Source organism: Dermacentor albipictus, chromosome 9, assembly GCF_038994185.2.
Source record: "Dermacentor albipictus isolate Rhodes 1998 colony chromosome 9, USDA_Dalb.pri_finalv2, whole genome shotgun sequence".
NCBI classification, from domain to species: domain Eukaryota; kingdom Metazoa; phylum Arthropoda; class Arachnida; order Ixodida; family Ixodidae; genus Dermacentor; species Dermacentor albipictus.
This window is the reverse complement of record NC_091829.1, coordinates 15332838-15350808: the sequence shown is the minus strand read 5'-3', so window position 1 is coordinate 15350808 and position 17971 is coordinate 15332838. Positions and strand designations below refer to the sequence as shown.

The following is a 17971-nucleotide window of genomic DNA, read 5'->3' as shown; positions in this document are numbered from 1 at the left end:
GTGCGCGTGTAAACAACCCGTCCTATCGTACGACCACTCTGACGAACAAAGCGTTCAATGAATTACCGACGAACTACTGCCCGGTTTCCAACCGGTTCTCACAGTCCGCGCTTGGCAAGGCATCTTGCCAAACATCGGATGGTTTAGACGCACATGCCTGTGACACCTAACAAGCCAAAGATCGTTTCATAAGCAATCGCGTTTCGGTTCATTTCAACGGCGCCGCACCATCCAGAGTCATAAGGGCATAGCATCGTGGTAAAGAAGCAGTTTCCGTTACTATCTTCCCAAGAATAGTCAACGTAACTAACCTGGATAGTCGAAAAATTGATGAGGGACTTCAGCGTCGTGCCCCAGGAACCTGCCGCACCGTGACCAGGAAGGAGACTGGGTTATCAAGTCACGTGACGGATGGCGTCAGTGACTGAAGTTGCCAGACGAAAGGTTAAATTCGGGTTGAAACTCAGCTCGAATTGAACGGGCTAAGTTTCAAGGCCACGGAGCGGGAACACTGCGTCGCATATTCTAGCAATGGAGGAAGTGGCTTGAAGCCAGCGCAAAGGCTGTATTAATTGTGCTACATGCGAGATTGATCATTTCTTCGTGTATTCCATTGTTTCCTTCAACTGATTGATTTCGTTTCCTGAACACTTATGTGTGCATCGTACATAATGTCGTACACTACATTTGGCATCGAGTCAACCGCGCTGAAGGAAAGTGCTCGTCATTGTGTGCCTGTGTGTGCGTCTGTGGTTATTTGCTCTTCGCTTTATGCCATTTATTAATATTTATTAGACAATAAAATTTTGCGTAAAGGGCGGCGACGAAGGTTGCCAACATTTTTGATATCGTCAAATAAATTAAATACAATCAATTCACAGCCTTCAAGTTGTGAAGCTGCGCAGAACCCGATTACTTAAACCTGGGTGATTATTTCATAGTAATCTTGTTTCTTTCTCGCGGCCTGCCACGAACAGAGGCAGATAGTGGGGGTGACTGGACGTTGGAAGCAAATGGTGATGTTCATAAGAAAACAATTACTTGAGGAAATTCTTGCAGTAGTGTCTATGGCAAATGCATGCATGGTGCTTCAGTCAGCATGGCAATTGTGCGAAGTGTAGATAGACTTGACTAAACTTCGTCCTACTTTCTTTAAATGACTAGGTGGCTTTGCAAATACAACACTTTCAACAATATTTTGTGTTGTTAAAACAACAACTTGCGTTAATTCTACATGTGCGAGAGGTATTATTGTCTTTTGCACTTAGAAATGAAGGACTGCTCGGTAACTTAGGCAGATAAAGCGGAATAAATAAAGCCGCAAGAACGTTTGAATCCACAAGCACAAAATAAAGACAAATCCATGTGGTAAGCAGAGTTAAAAATTAAATTATGGGGTTTTACGTGCCAAAACCACTTTCTGATGACACAAGTGCACGTGTGGGAAGATGATCATCGTTTATTTTTCGTTCTTCTCGGGTGTTTGCGGAATTGTGCAGCGGGAGTGTGCTCGTACTGAACAGACTGTTAATCATCAATTTTACTTGGAATTATGAAGGCGATTAAGAAACAGTGTGCGAAATAACGCGCAAAATTATGCAGCGTGGTGGGACTGGTTTCTCCATCTCGACGGCGCTCCAACTCCAGCTGCTTTGGTTGTTCCGTGGTATTTAGCCTCTCAAGGATGGGCCCGCGTTCCCCACGCACGCTATTCATCAAACCGAGCTCCCTGTGGATTATAGTTTATTTTCAAAGCAATTTCAAACAAATGAAGATGATTTATCACTGCGCACGAAGTGAAGACGACATCGCAAGGGGCCCTCAACAGCATCATGAGGATCTCCAGAGTTGCCTCGAAAGGTTGGAGAAAAGAGTGGACAGTTGTATTAACTTCGTTAGAGATTAATTTGAAGGGGACTATATATTTCGTCGTACATAAAAGCGTTTTTTGTTTTGTTTTTTGGAGACCGCCCGTTGTTTTTTCGTTTGAGGGGGTGGGGGGGGAGGTTTTCCCGTCACATATTGCGGAATACCAAAAGTGATATGAAGCGCTGCGCCACACGTGTCAAACATGATTCGTTCGTTTTTGTTACGTCATAGGCAAGCAGCCTATGTATATAGTTTGCTGTCACTGAAATAAAGCAGTGTGGTACGCGCTCTTGGATCGTCTCCGTCATTCTGTCACCCGCTTCAACAGTGGCGACGAGGGTGACCCCCCACGGAGCCCCCGCCACGAACAGTGGCGTGTCGGTAGCGCTGGGAGTCCTGCTGGGTACTGGAAGTAGTCGAGTCTACGGAGCATCGGCGGTCAAGGCCCTGGCTACGAACCTCGGTACGCCAAGTTTCGACGAAAATCAAGATAAGTGGGATATTTACTTGACTCGACTGGAGGCATTTTTTGAAGCAAATGATATTAAGACAGATGATAAGAAAAGGGCGCTCTTGGTTTCGACGCTGTCAACGAAGACGGTAGGCGTTCTTGCTGGACACTGCGCCCCCCAGAAAGTAAATGCCCTGAGAGTCAAAGACGCACTTACCATCCTAAATAACCACTATGCGCCGAAGACTAATGAGGTTGCCGCAAGTTACAAGTTCTTTACAAGGGACCAGGATCCAAACGAATCTGTCCGGGACTATGTTGTGGAGCTACGCAAGCTTGCGGATAATTGCCACTTCGGCACCAGTTTGGACCGTATGTTACGGGACCGCATTGTTAGTGGCATCCGAAATCGGGTGGTGCAGCAGACGTTGCTTGAAAAAACTGAGCTCACACTTGCCCAAGCTAAAACGATCGCCATAGCGGCAGAGACAGCCGCACTGGAAGTAAGCGCCATGACTAGACCTGATAATGAGGCATCGGTGTGCACTGTAGCGAGTAAATCGCGCCGATATCAGACCTTCACCAAATATAAGCAAAGCCACACTGAGTGCGCACACTGCGGAAACTGCGATCACGAATCAAGCGACTGTCCGCACAAAAAGGAGCAGTGTTTTTGCTGTCGGAAGACTAGTCATTTCGCAAGAACATGCCGCTCCCAGTCGGGGCTCCGGGCTGATCGTAGGCGCGATGGCGTCGCTAACGCAGTTCATTATGAGAGCGCTGTATCCGAACCGGAGGAAGGCGATATTTCATCAGCCTTCACATTGCAGGAATCACGGGAAAAGAAATCTTTGCCCCAGGCGTTCCGCAGAGTTATCCGCTGGGCTCGCGTGCCCTTGAACATGATTATTGCCACGGGATCACCGTTTTCTGTCGCTCCGCAGGAGGTGTATCTAAAGCACCGTCTCAGTTGGCCACGCTTATCGAAATGCAAACACACGCTCAGCTGTTACTTGGGCAAGCTACCCATTGTCGGTGAACTGCACCTTGAAGCCCATTTTGCGGGTAAGACATGTACCTGCCACACTGATATTACAGGCTGTTCGGGTCCCAGCCTTTGCGGAAGGGACTTAATCCAAGCGTTCTCGCTTTTGCCGTCCGGGTTTATCGCTGCGGTTCAATCAACGTCAGCGGATCCCGACAGCCTCAGGACCGAGTTTTCTGCCCTTTTTGAGCCAGGAGTTCGATACATTCAGGGGCCACTAGTGAAATTCCACATTCAAGAAGGCGCCCAACCGAAGTTCCACAAGGCACGGCCAATTCCTTATGCTCTTCGTGAAAAAGTGGAAACTGAGCTGGACCGTTCAGTAGAGCAAGGCATATTATCGCCCGTAGCACATTCTGAGTGGGAGGCAGCAATCGTACCAGTACTGCAGAAAGACGGGTCCCTTCGCATCTGCGGTGATTTCAAAACCACAATCAATGCTGCCTGCATAACTGAGCACAACACTAGACCTTAAGGATGCATATAGCCAACTCCCTTTGGATGAGGAGGCGAGGAAGGTGGCCGTGATAAACACTCGCAAAGGGTAGTTCTGCTATACTCGTCTTCCGTTTGGAGTTGCCTCGGCTCCTGCGATTTTTCAGCAGCGCATGGAAACGGTCCTTGCCGGTCTTCCAGCCATGCAGCTGTATTTGGACGATGTATTGATAGCGGAACGTCAAGACGGTAATGGCTCAGTGCTTCGGGACGTTTTGCGCAGGCTTCAAGAAAATTGTCTCAAGCTGAAGGCCGAAAAATGCCATTTTCTCAAAGACTCAATCGTCTACCTGGGCCATGGCATTGACAAAGACGGCTTGCATCCGCTTGAGAAGAACCTAGCAGCAATACGCGACTCGCCACGGCCTACGAATGTGAGTGAACTGCGCTCGTTTTTGAGTCTGTTGACTTATTATCACCGGTTTTTGCCACGCATGTCAACGATGCTGGCGCCGTTGTATCTTTTGCTTGAAAAAGAGCATAAATGGCACTGGGGAACGGCGCAGGAAAATTCATATCTCAAGGCTAAACAAACACTTCTGAGTTCGCCTGTTCTGACGTATTTCGATCCCAACCATGCAACCAGTGCGCTTGCAATGCGATGTGTCGCCTTCGGGTTTAGGTGCCGTAATCTCGCACCGAATTGGGAAATTGGATAAGCCCATTGCCTTCCGTTCACGCACGTTAACACACGCCGACAAGAATTATTCTCAGCTCGAGAAGGAAGCGCTCGCACTGGGTATTAGGCGTAACAAAGTTTCGAGACTACCTGCTGGGCCGCGTGTTTGTATTGGTCACGGACTACCAACCACTGGTGGGACTTCTACGAGAAGATCGACCTGTGCCCCCAATGGCGTCGGCACGTATTCAGAGATGGGCTCTGTTTCTAAGCCAATATAGCTACCGCATATACGTACAAGCCCGGCAAGAAAAACGCGGACGCACTCAGCCGCTTGCCCGTGCCGATAACAGATGTTTGTCGATCGGGCACCTTACCAGAATACGTGCTGCCTTCAGAGACCCTTGACAGCTCGTTTGTGCCAGCAGATGCCATACGGGCGCTGACGAACGGAGATGAAAACCTTAGCGTTGTACAGCACTTTGTAATGAATGCATGGCCTAAACGCTTGTCACCATGTCACAATCACCTTCAACCTTATTTTTGCAGAAGACTGGAGCTGTCAAGCATACACGGCCTGCTCTACTGGGGTCATCGCATCGTCCTACTTCGCAAAGAGCGAGTCTACATGCTCGCTGAGCTACATCGGTCACACCAGGGTGCATCTGCGATGAAAAGGCTGGCTCGGACGCTGTTCTGGTGGCCTGGGCTGGATGGTGAGATAGAAAAACTTGCACGTTCGTGCATCTCATGCGCACAAGCTCAGCCAATGCCTCATCGACAGTTTGCTATCTGTTGGCCAGAAACGAGAACCAAATGGTCAAGGCTTCACATTGATTACGCAGGACCAATAGAGGGACGCATGCTGTTGATAGTCGACTCACACACTAAATTGATCGAGGCACTTCCAGGTCGGCGACCACAGAAGTTACAATCGCGCGGCTTCGAGAATTGTTTGCTCGTTTTGGCTTGCCGGATACAGTTGTATCAGATAACGGGCCTCAGTTTGCAAGTCGGCAGCTTTCCCAGTTCATGACTGTCAACAACATAACTCATCTACGTAGTGCGCCGTACCACCCACAATATAATGGTCTGGCAGACCGCGTGGTCCGCACAATAAAGGATGGCCTTCTTAAGCACTCGATGGTCCACGATCCCGAAACAAAACTAGCGCGGGTGCTACTAGGCTATCGACGTACCCCACTACCGTGCGGCAAGTCTCCTTCAGAGATGCTGCTGAACTACCAAATTCGTTCGCGCTTGGATACTTGCGTCCCTTCTCTACCTCGAAGTTACTCGCAGCCTCCCAGATTCCAGTCCGGCGACCAGGTGTGGGTGCGCAACTTTGGCCAAGGGAAGCGTTGGCGTCCAGGCATCGTCAAGAGCACGGAGGACCGTTACCAGCCGTGAACCGACACTCCAGATGGCCTAGCCAGGCCGTCGCGTGCCTGTGTCACCTGTGACCCCAAAAGCCGAGGCTCCCGACTCGCTCCCAGAAGGCCGGTGCAGCCTGGCCACTCCAGAACCAACTGGCGCCGCGCCTGTTCCTTCGACAACACCTCCAACGTCTTTCCCAGCTGAACAGGCTCTGTGTTCACCGACTTCGCCGGTCTTACGGAGGTCTACCCGACAACTAAGACCCGTGCAAGGACTGCAGTTTTAAAAGAAAGGGAGAAGTGATATGAAGTGCTGTGCCACACGCGTGAAACATGACTCGTTCGTTTTCGTTACGTCATAGGCATAACGCCTATATATAGTTTGCTGTCACTGAAATAAAGCAGTGCGGTACGTGCTCTTGTTTAGTTAAGCAGTGTATATAAAGAAACACGGCCTCAAGAACAAACTAAACGAAGAGAATAACAAAATAAAACAAATGTATGAACGCGCTCACGGACATGTTCTCAGATAATTCAATTAGGAGCACTGTACAATCAGCCTCTCTACATGGCTTTCATTGATTACAAAACCGCATTTGATTCACTAGAGATACCAGCAGTCACCGAGGAATTCCATAAACAATAAGTACAGGAGGCTTGCGTAAATATCTTGGAAAATATCTACAAATATTGCACAGCTACCTTGATTCTCCATAACAACAGTAGAAAGATGCCTATTGAGAAAGGAGTCAGGCAAGGTGTCACAATCTCTCCAATGCTATTCACTGCATGCTTGGAAGAAGTATTCAAGCTATTAAGTTGGGACGGCCTAGGAGTGAGGATCAATGGCGAATATGTCAGCAACCATCGGTTTGCAGATGACATTGGCCTGTTCAGCAACACTGGGGACGAGTTACAACAAATGATTGAGGACCTTAACCGAGAGAGCATAACAATACGGTCGATGATTAGTATGCAGAAGACAAAGGTAATGATCAATGACTTGCCAGGGGAATTAGAGTTCAATATCGGCAGTCAGCCTCTAGAATCTGTGAAGGACTACATTTACTTAAATCAATTACTCACAGGGGACCCCGACCATGAGAAGGAAACTTACGGAAAAATAAAAATGGATTGGAATAAATGCGGCAGACATTGTCAGATCCTGAAGCTTACCACTATCATTGAATAGAAAGGTGTGCAAAGAATGCGTTTTACCGGTGCTAGCATACGGGGGAGAAACTTGGAGATAAACAAAGAAGCTCGACAACAAGGACCGCGCAAAGAGCGATGGAAGGAAGATTGATAAGTGTAACGTTAAGAGACATGAAGATAGCGGTGTGGGTCAGAGAGCAAACGGGAATATCCGATATTCTAACAGATTAAGAGAAGAAAATGGAGCTGGGCAGGCCATGTAATGCGAAGGTTAGGTAACCAGTGGACCACTAGGGTTACAGAAGGGCTGCCAAGAGAAGGGAAGCGCCGTCGAGGATGACAGAAGACTAGGTGGGATGATGAAAGGAAATTCGCAGGCACAAGTTGGAATCAGTTCACGCAGTCCGGAGGTAATTGGACGCTGCAGGGAGAGGCCTTCGTCCAGCAGTGGACCTAAAATAGAGTAGTGATGAGAGTGAAAGACGGTAGTGAGCGTACCGGAATCTTGGAAGAACGCCAGCATAATCTTAATGCATACGAAAGGGGACGCCAATGACTTGAAAAATTATAGACCGATAAGCTTACCGTCCGTTTGGAAAGTATTTACTAAGGTAATCACAAATAGAATCAGGAACACCTTAGACTTCTGTCAACCAAAGGACAAGGTAGGATTTCGTAATGGCTACTCAATAGACCATATTCACACTATCAATCAGGGGATACGGAAATGTGCGGCATATAACCAACCCTTATATATACATGGTAGTGTGTATAAGCGCGACTGAACGAGGACGTAGAAAGAAATAGATACAGACACAGCGCTTCACTTTCAACTATAGATTTTATTTTCGCACGCATCGATAAATATATACCGTGCGAGCGGAAACAAACGTAACAGCAAAAATGAACATTGAGTGGCGCATTTCGATGAACCGAACACGTGTGCAAGGCAAGGGAAAACATGTACTGCAATGGTCACAAAGATAAACCAAGGAATCGTATCTCCTTTTCCGATAGTGACACCGAGGGCTTGCTTACACACTTTTGCTCTAATTTTGCAATCTCGTAGGCCTCTACAATGTGTTTATCTGTGTATGTTTCTTCGTCCTCGTTCAGTCGCGCTTATACAATCTACCATGTATTCTAAGCAACTAGCCCGCCAACGCGTTTTAACCTTATATATAGCTTTCATTGATTACGAGAAAGCGTTTGATTCAGTTGAAAGCTCAACAGTCAAGCAGGCATTACGGAATCGGGGTGTAGATGAGCCGTTTGTAAAAATACTGCAACTTATATATAGCGGCTCTACAGCCACCGTAGTCCTCCATAAAGCAACAAAATCCCAATAAAGAAGGGTGTCAGGCAGGGAGATACGATATCCCCAATGCTATTCGCAGCGTGTTTACAGGAGGTACTCGGACACCTGGATTGGGAAGAATTGGTGATAAGAGTTTATGGGGAATACTTTAGTAACTTGTGATTTGCTGACGATATTGCTTTGCTTAGTAACTCAGTAACCAATTGCAATACATGCTCACTGACCTAGAGCGGCAAAGCAGAAGGGTGGGTTAAAAAATTAATCAGCAGAAAACTAAAGTAATGTTTAACAGTCTCGGAAGAGAACAGCAGTTTACGATAGGTAGTGAGGCACTGGAAGTGGTAAGGGAATGCATCTACTTAGGGCAGGTAGTGACTGCGGATCCGGATAATGAGACTGAAATATTCAGAAGAATAAGAATGGGCTGGGGTGCGTTTGGCAGGCACTCTCAGATCATGAACAGCAGGTTGCCGTTATCCCTCAAAAGAAAAGTGTATAACAGCTGTGTCTTACCAGTACTCACCTACGGGGCAGAAACCTGGAGGCTTGCGAAAAGGGTTCTACTTAAATTGAAGACGACGCAACGAGCTATGGAAAGAAGAATGATGGATGTAACGTTAAGTGATAAGAAAAGAGCAGATTGGGTGAGGGAACAAACGCGAGGTAATGACATCTCAGTTAAAATCAAGAAAAAGAAATGGGGCATGGGCAGGACATGTGATGAGGAGGGAAGATAACCGATGGTCATTAAGGGTTACGGACTGGATTCCCAGGGAAGGGAAGCGTAGCAGGGGGCGGCAGAAAGTTACGTGGGCGGATGAGATTAAGAAATTTGCAGGGACAACATGGCCACAATTTGCACATCCTTTGCCCTGCAGTGGGCGTAACCATGATGATGATGATGACGACGACGACGACACCACATGGCAGAACTTGCACACCAAATAAGGACAGTTTCTAAACTTCCTCGAGCTTGTGAGTGGAAAACGTAATGCGCATATGATCTCGAACTGAATGCGAGGTACCAGTGACTACTTTCCAATTATGCACTATAGCGTTAATTTGTGTCTCCGTGTTGACGGCACTTCCGCGGGAAACTACATGTAAACGTGACTTTGCGTGTCCTGCGAAAAACGATGTTCACCTGTGCTTGTTCAACTAACGTTTCTTGTTTTTTCTTTGTCATGGCAGTGCTTCGAAGCCGAGGAATGCTGTCATAGGAGGGCCTGTCAGAATCGCAAGTGCTCCTATTACAACCCGTAGGGCTAACCACTCGGAGCTTGCGTGGAGGGCCAATGACCACGTCATTTGAGAACGCTCAAACGAGGCCGGATCTCCACCACACAAAGCAGGGACCACCGACGGCTCGCTTCATCTGAAACTACACTTTTCCTAGGGTCCAATACGAATCGGCAACAGCATGCGCGTCGAATAAATCAAATTGATCTCTGGACTTGTTGGTCAGTCATGACAACAAATTAACAGTCAACTCATCGCCTTTCGCACCCGAGCGCTTACTTCACTTCCTTCATCCCGCGCACCATGTACAGAATGGAACCACCCCTTTATCTCCATCGCTGCTATCACCGACAGTACTAATTTTAGGTGTGTCAAAAGCATATGTCACACCGCTCCTCTCTCTAATGTGTCATGGGCCTTGAGAGTGTTCACAATAAAATGAACAAAGAGTGCGAGCAGACGACGGGGACACAGAAAAGAACCCTTATTCTCTTGTTTTCTCTGTGCTCGTGCTTTGCTTGCCCCGATTAATTTGTTGCCAGCCCGATGAAACAATCGCCAAGTGTCGGCAGGATGCAGTGACCTCGAATGTACGGCTCTGTTGCTGCATGCTTTAGCCGTCAAGTAGGCGCTGCAGTTTGCGCTGTTTGCTGCCTCTCTTCCTCTACCTGTTGAGGTGGTTCGCTGACTACGCTGGTAGCCAGCGCTACGTCGGTTCTGCCCCCTTGGGCACTGACCTGTGCGTGTTCTGGTTTTCGTGACTGGCGGTGGTCGCAGGTTCGGCATCTCGGCTTCTTCGGCGGCCGCATTACGCAAGGTTTAGAGCTCCAAAAACGGTAGCGTACCTACAGGTTCAGGTGAAACCCTTGTAGCTCCCGCAAATCCAGTATCGACTGATGTCATGCGATCTTAAAGGAATTGTGCTTAGCGAGCCAAACATGGTATTCAGAGAGCAAACGGCTGCCGGCGTTTCTTTCTCTTTGTCTTTCTTTCTTTCTTTCTTTTTGTGGCGATTGGTGTACGAGGAAAGCGGAAACCTTGAAATTCTGGTTCGGAGGCACGTTGTCGTCACTACCGGTCGCGAATATTTTCTGGATATTCATCGCACCAACAGAGAAACCGCAGCAATTACCTTGCTTTCCAGAGGCCGATCAGAGCTGGGATGCATTTTGGTCAGTGCTGGCTGCGAATATTGCCAAGCAGAAAGGCGGGACGAAACAGCCAGCTGCGCGAGGCGGGACGCCTACGCAAATCGCAGACCTTTCTTTACTGTGACGTTCGCTCGAAACGTTCTCCTCTTGCTTACGCATTTCAAGACTGTTGGATTTAGCATTTTCTATACGTATCGCACAATTGTCTAGGCTTTGTTCTGTCCTAAACATTTACGGAGCGGCTGCGTAACAGGGCCGTCCTGACTTGGATGACGATAAGTCACGCGTACTCAGTTTTGCATCTTCTCGGATTGTGCTGCTCAGCGCACCATTTTGCTGAATTGTAATATCACGTATAGCCAACGTAACGTCTCATAGACCAGTAATATTGACATCCTCTTAAAGTAAATGGGAACCACGGCTAACGACAAAAATTATCACGCGTTTGTCAGGCGTCCATACTTTATTCATTCAGAGCAAATGCTGCATGTCCTTGATGTTAGGCTTGATGTGACCCACGAAGTTGAGCGCGTTCTGTTGTGAGCCCGGCTAAGAAACTACCATCACCTGCAGAGTCCTTTTACGCGCTCTTTTCGAGTGTACTTGGATGTGGCAGGAATTTGGCTTTTTTCAATGCTAGAAAAATGTACGTTCGGTTTCTTCGCATTGTTTTCTTTTAGTATGTTGAACCGCATAGAAGTAAGTAGTCTTGTCACGCAGGTACTATTGTTGAGTTGGAAGCCAGTGCTCTTGCCTTCTGCCTGTTCTTTTTCCTTGATGTGTACGTGCTGTAAACGCCATCGAGACTGTTCCCGACTTCTGTTCCCGCCCATGGCCGGTAGTGCTCGGGCCCTTACGCAAATGCCGGCTAGAATCCGCAGCTTTTCTAATGCTAGTTTCCCTTCCGCTTTTGCTGCCGGTTTGTCTTCTGGTAAAACACCGCTAAAACACAGACAAAGAAAAAGGTTCTTACATTCCTGAAGGCAAGGCAAAGAAGAGACGTCCTCCGTTGTTCGAACGCCATTTGCAAACTGAGGGGCGGATGTTGTCAAGCAAACCACTTCTTCCGGTAGTATTACTAAAAATAAAAGAATAATTTCGCGCATTTTACGCGCCAAAAACGCTATCTGGTCGTGGCCGAGTTTTTGCAGAATCGACGTGCGTGCGATGCTCTCGCATTCTCGGAAGGGCAGCGGGAATCGAACCCGCGCCATCGCGCACAGCAGCGTAGCGCCTTAACCACTGCACCACCGCCTCGTCTTTTTTTTTTTATTATTGCCTCGCTTGTCACAGAGTTTACGAACTCGGAACAATAGAATAACACGATCATAGTACCGAGAACCGTCAGCTGTTTGCTGACTACAAGTCATCAATATTTCGGCATGTGCAACAACATTTCTCATCTTTACCCGTTAAAACATGGTTAGAAGAAAAGGGTTTATTTGTTCCTTGGGGTACTCATTGTTTCTTATGCAAAAAAGCAGAGACCATTGAGCATCTTTTCTTTTAGAATGCTGGGGCGGAGTGCTTTTCCGAGAAATCTTGCAGATAACCTTGAAAAAGGAGTTGCCATTTAGTCCGCATGGAATCCGTTATCTCACGGTCGAAAATGACGATGGTGTGCCTTTAGATCTGGTTATGCTTCTGGGCCTGCGCAGCATATGGCAAACTCGGACTGCTGTACACAATGCGGATATCGACGCTGCACCAGTTCGCGAATATTTTCGCGAATCTGTGTCCCATTTTGTCGAAGTGCAGAAGGTGCAGACGTGTATACCAGAGTGGGTTCCAAGATTAGAAACTGCGCCACCGCCTCGCCTTTTATTTGATGGGAATAGCATTTCTGAAGACCTTTCTGTTTGGATGATTAAGTTATAAGCGTATTAATTACCATCGTTATGGCGCAGAAGCAAACAAAGCGCACGCGAACGCTCGGAAACGTGCCCCAGTACCGTATTTATAGCACCTTATCCCGCACCAGCTATTCGAGCTTTGTTAGTAAATTACCTTTCTACAGGAAAAAAAAAGCAACACTGTATGTGGTAAATGTAGCCTGCTGAGCCAGAAAAGACGCGAAGACAAACGAAGGGCGGGATGCACGCGCAAGGTCGCTGTGACGTCATGACTATGTAATGGCGTCCGCTCGGGCTTGATTAATTTTCCATCGCTGATTATGGAATATATCACATTCCAAAAGAGCCAAAGAGTGAACTCAGCAAGATTTAGGAGTATCTTAATGAGCCAGAACGGCCCAAATAGCAAAACGATATTTGAGAATCCATGACGACGCAATGATCTACGGCCCGGTGACACGAAATTTTATTTAAAAAGATAATAAACGAACTTAGAACTTTAGCTTCTCTTCAAGAGATCGAGCTAACACCGTGAAGGTAAATAAAATATAGCTTTAGTAAATGCTTTGTTTGTTTAGACTTATTTAGCGCTAGCCTGTAGCGTACCTTTAAACACGGTTGGTTACTGTACGTCAGACAGACATTATCATTGAATATCTAGGGCCTTGTTGCTATGTACTGAACATGGGCTGTGAATAAAATAATATTTTTAATTACATGCGCCTTGTGAAATTAGAAGAAGAGAAGGGAGAAGCGCGTAAGTTTTGCAGGGAGTTGAACCAACCAAAGTCCATCGAACTACCATCGAGAAATGTGCCCACGGCGCCATGAAAGCGAACGGCGGTGAAGCCTTTAGCGCTTTCTTTTTTCTTCAGATAAAAAATATAATCCCCAAGCACAGCCACAATCTGGCTTTGAAAGGTTTCGCAAGGGATAGATTTTCGCAACATGTTTGCCATAGTTCTTTAACATCCTTGCAATGTCAGGTACACTTCTTTTGCGTTCTGAATCCAGTAGGATGCGGTCCTGAATCGAACCCGGGACCTTCTGGTCCGCGAGGAAACGGCGTAGCCGCTGCATTACCGAGACGGATGAAAGAAGCCGTTCTCATTTAGGCCATTCGGTGACAGTTTACGGCTCGCCTAGGCACTGCTACGCCGCAAGAAGTAATTACTAGGGAGTCTCTCGATATTTGACATTTCTTTATTGACGTAATATAATGAGATGTTGGCGCACACGTATCTGCCCAGGTAGCTTCTTTGCTCTTGAATACAACATGCACTTGCAGCGTAACATAAAAATTGACATGCAGCTACGAAAAAGTTGTCTTGTCACATACAAGTCAAAATAGCACCACGACATTACGAAGACACACTCAGGGCAATAATGCCAACAACATTATCACGTAAGAAACTTTGAAGCAACGATACCAGCTAATTCAGTCCACGTTCACGAGGTCGACCCAAAACACGGATACGTACGTTCTCTCGTCAAGCCCCCAAACGGAATGCGGCCCGCGCAGTTGGGAATCGAACGGGGGACCTCATGCTCAGCAGCAGCCACTCGATTACCAAAAATGTTTACTCGTAAAGGCTATCCTGAGCTGGAGGAGTTATTTGTGGGTGCGGAACCTGCGGTCCTGGCCACCTCACGGAGTGCCGTCTTCAACGAGTTGTGCTCAGGATAGTAACCGAATGATTTAATGCGCACTTACTTTTTTTCCCTGCTATCATGTGTAGCCTGTGCGGCTTTGCTGCTGTCCACTGACCGCCAACATTCGAGACTCACTTCCAGAATAACGGCGAAAGGAATTTTGTAAAAACATAGAACGTTAAAGCAAATACAGCATCTTGCGCTGTTGCTACGTTGAGCACATATATGCCCACAAAAGGTGGGCCGGGCATTATTGTTTCTATTTAGAACGATGTGGTATATATACGCGTGCGCATTATAGTCTGCGCAGCCTATCGCAAGCGTGTGTGTTTGAAAGCAATCCTAAAAAAAAAGAAACGCACACGCACATGCTGGCAGACGTCATTGACTTTTTGATTCCATTAACTCAATCACTGCGCAAAGCAGCCGTGCGAAGGCAAACGCCTGCTGTTTGGCGGTGTGCGGCAGCGATAGCGCGAGTTGTCGCGAAGCTTCCCTCTTTCTTTTTACGCCTGAGCATGTATTCCCGACCTCGCGATGTGGGTGTACGAAGCTCGGCGATAAAAGTTGGCACAGCATCAAAAATTAGGTCAGCGGCGCAGCTGTCACAGCGGATGATTGAAGACCTAAGTAAGAACAGGCAAGAGACACTGCTGATGACGTCATCGGCGCTGCTGGCGCGGTGCCAACTCGCACAGATAGCGCCGCTCAGAGCAACTGGCTTCAGCGCCTGACAACTCGCTGCTCGGAGGAGGAAATAAAGAGATAAGGCCGGGATGCTGACCATAAATGCGTCTGGTTGGCTACCGAAAGGCGCGTAATCAGTCCTGCATCGGCGCATAGTAAGAAATGAAAGTACGCTCACACGAAATACGGTTTCACTTGATGGAACGATGGTCGTTTTTCTTTCTAATCGTTATTTCTTTCTTTTACGCTCGTCTCTAGCTTCACAGTCACCATGCCGAAGTCCTTTCTTTCGTACTGCGTATCGTTCTGCGCATCCCGTTAAATCCTCCGGACGCGCAATGCGCATTCTAACTTTTTCTAACCAAGCAAACCCCTCTTTTCCAAGTTAAATTTAAGCTTTCAATTCTTTAAGGCAGTTGAGGTGAACCACTTGCGTTAATAACGTTATAACACACAGCGAGTCATTTCATGTTTCAATACTGTACACTCCAAATTATCCGATTAGGAAACAAACTTTTGATAATGTAAATATCCCACCAGTAAAATGTATATATGGCAAACGTCTGCTAGTGTTTATTGAAACTAAACTATAGTGTAGCATACTACGTAAAATTAGGATCTCACAGAATTCGTAAAGAGAACTGAAAAATTATTATATTTAGATAATATGTTTCTGCTTCCTGATGTGATGGGTTGCTGCGTTGTGATTTTGTCAATTCCTGTGTAGTTCTTTTTTACGCTGCAGTCTTGTGCTTCTTGTCAAGTGTTTTATACTACTATTCCATTATATTTATCAGCCGAAGAGCCTCAACGCGACGTCTGTGCTGAACCATGCTCCCTCAAGGACAGCCGAAGGCAGTGCCAACCATTCCCTTCATCATAAAGAAACATTTCTCTCTCCCTCTCTAACGTATCTGTTTCTCCTTTTTTCTTTTGCTCTCTATTGTGCGACGTGTTTCTTTATCTCCTCGTAATTAACTCCAATTTCCGTATTCGCTGTATTACTGAACTGAGAGCTTTTACAATGTATTTTTGTACCCGTACTAGACTTTGGCTATGGGATCACGCATATGTTGTATACTTTCTCAAATAAAGTTATGCGCAATAAAGTAATCAGAACGTTATCGTCGTTTCTTGACTAGCTGCTCCAGCGAGGTGAAAGCGAATTCAATAAAGTTCGCAATATCCCTTCAACATTCCTATCGGTAGAGTAGTTCGTTCAAAAGCCGGCTTCCTTATATTCATTTACTGAATAATGAAGACGTGTGTCCTTGCGCGAAATGCATTTACATATGCATCAAAGACAGAAGTTCACCTGGAGTTCACCCAACACGCGAACTGCAGCAACACCACCCGTTGTTGCCACCAATTGTTCCATGCGGTGATCGCGGGCCGCTTCTCTCCGTGCTCGATACGCGGGTCTGGGTGGTGCTGTTGGAGTTGGCGTCGGATGGTGAGCAGCATGTCTTCGCTGTTCGCGAGAACGTCGGTGGGAGGCAGCTGGTGGGTAGGAGGCAGCGTTCTCGTTGCTGGGCTTGCTTAGCACGCACCCAGGTAAGTATGTTGTCGCAAACGTGAAACGCAGTGATCACAAAGGTGACAGTTAATGGATGATAGCATCGCGCCCACAAGAAAATGGCGACATTCAAGAGATATCTTCGTGTCGGTGACTTGACAAAATGGACAGCAGAATTGTACGTACGTGAATTGGTTTCGGTATGCAATGCACCATGGCAGCTGTGTTGGGCTCAGCAGATAAAGTGAGGAAAGCTGTCATGGACGTTGAATAAAGTGTGTGTGTGTGCTTGTTTGTGTGTGTGCGTGTGCGTGTGCGTGCGTGCGTGCGCGTGCGCGCGCGCGTGTGTGTGTGTGTGTGTGTGTGTGTGTGTGTGTGTGTGTGTGTTTGTGTGTGTGTGCGTGTCAGGAAAGCTAGTTCCGTTATGTATAGCAATAGGAAAGCAGTGCTCACGCACTTCTGCTAAATTTTGAATATTAGCCACTTCCATTACCTGCCTGGGCGTCGCTGCGGCGTGAGAATTAAAACTGGCGGCAAGAACAGGTTAACACGCAGCTTAAATGGAAGCGAAGGCGCGAAAATTGCCAAGGCGAATCACAGGGTAGTGCTACTCACCAGGACTGCGGATCGACTGCACTGCAAGACAAGACACTAGAAGTAGTGGGCAGCAGCACACACCATGGGAAAAACAGGTAGGCCAGTTTGGTAAAAAGCTAAGCCTCTCAATGGATAAATATGTCCTCTCTGCTATTCCATATATCCGCCCTTTCACTCCTCTACCTCCCACTATGGTGACAGTCTTTCAGGGGTCAGCAGCCTCGCGGTAGATGATTACAGCGTGGTCTGCAGCAATTTCCCTCTCACTATCTTTTATTTTATTTTTATATTCCAATAGACAATACAGGTACGTACATTTTATACTACGTCGGCTTCACTACAAGACAAGACGCTGTAAGTAGTCGGCTTCACTACAGCACAGACCGCGGGAAAAAATTTTTGGCTTGATTTTGCGAAAGATAAGCTTAGCACTGCGTAAGTTTCGCGCCACTAAACTGTTTCCCCGTCTTTCTCCTTTCCTCGGGCCTCACCCTCCCGCTCGCCTTCTTCCTACTCGACTATACGCCACGTGACGCCGCTCCTATCTTTTTTTTTTCAATCGCCTGTCCGGTAGAGGGCGCTGATTAACTTTACAAAGGATTGGCTTCACTGTAAAACAAGACGTTGTAAGTAGTCGGCTTCACTACAAGACAGACCGTGGGAAAAAAATTTTGCCTTGATTTCGCGAAAGATAAGCTTCGCGCTGCGTAAGTAAGGCCACTGTTTAAAGTTTCGCGCCACTAAACTGTTTCCCCGTCTTTCTCCTTTCCTCGGGCTTCACCCTCCCGCTCGCCTTCTTCCTACTCGACTATACGTCACGTGACACCACTCCTGCTTTTTTTAATCGCCTCTCCGGTAGAGGGCGCTGATTAACTTTACCAAGGATTGGCTTCACTGTAAGACAAGACGTTGTAAGTAGTCGGCTTCACTACAGGACAGACCGTCGG

At 47.2% G+C, this 17971-nt stretch overlaps 1 long non-coding RNA gene across 1 annotated transcript in view; it reads right to left on the bottom strand.

Moving 5' to 3' along the window:
- The window catches only part of LOC135903739 (uncharacterized), a 68044-nt gene extending 67646 nt beyond the window's left edge, over positions 1-398 (bottom strand). Inside the window, exon 1 of the long non-coding RNA XR_010564918.2 lies at positions 312-398. This is a non-coding gene — a long non-coding RNA (uncharacterized lncRNA). The remainder of the gene's footprint in view (positions 1-311) is intronic.
- Between the last annotated feature and the right edge of the window lie 17573 nt (positions 399-17971).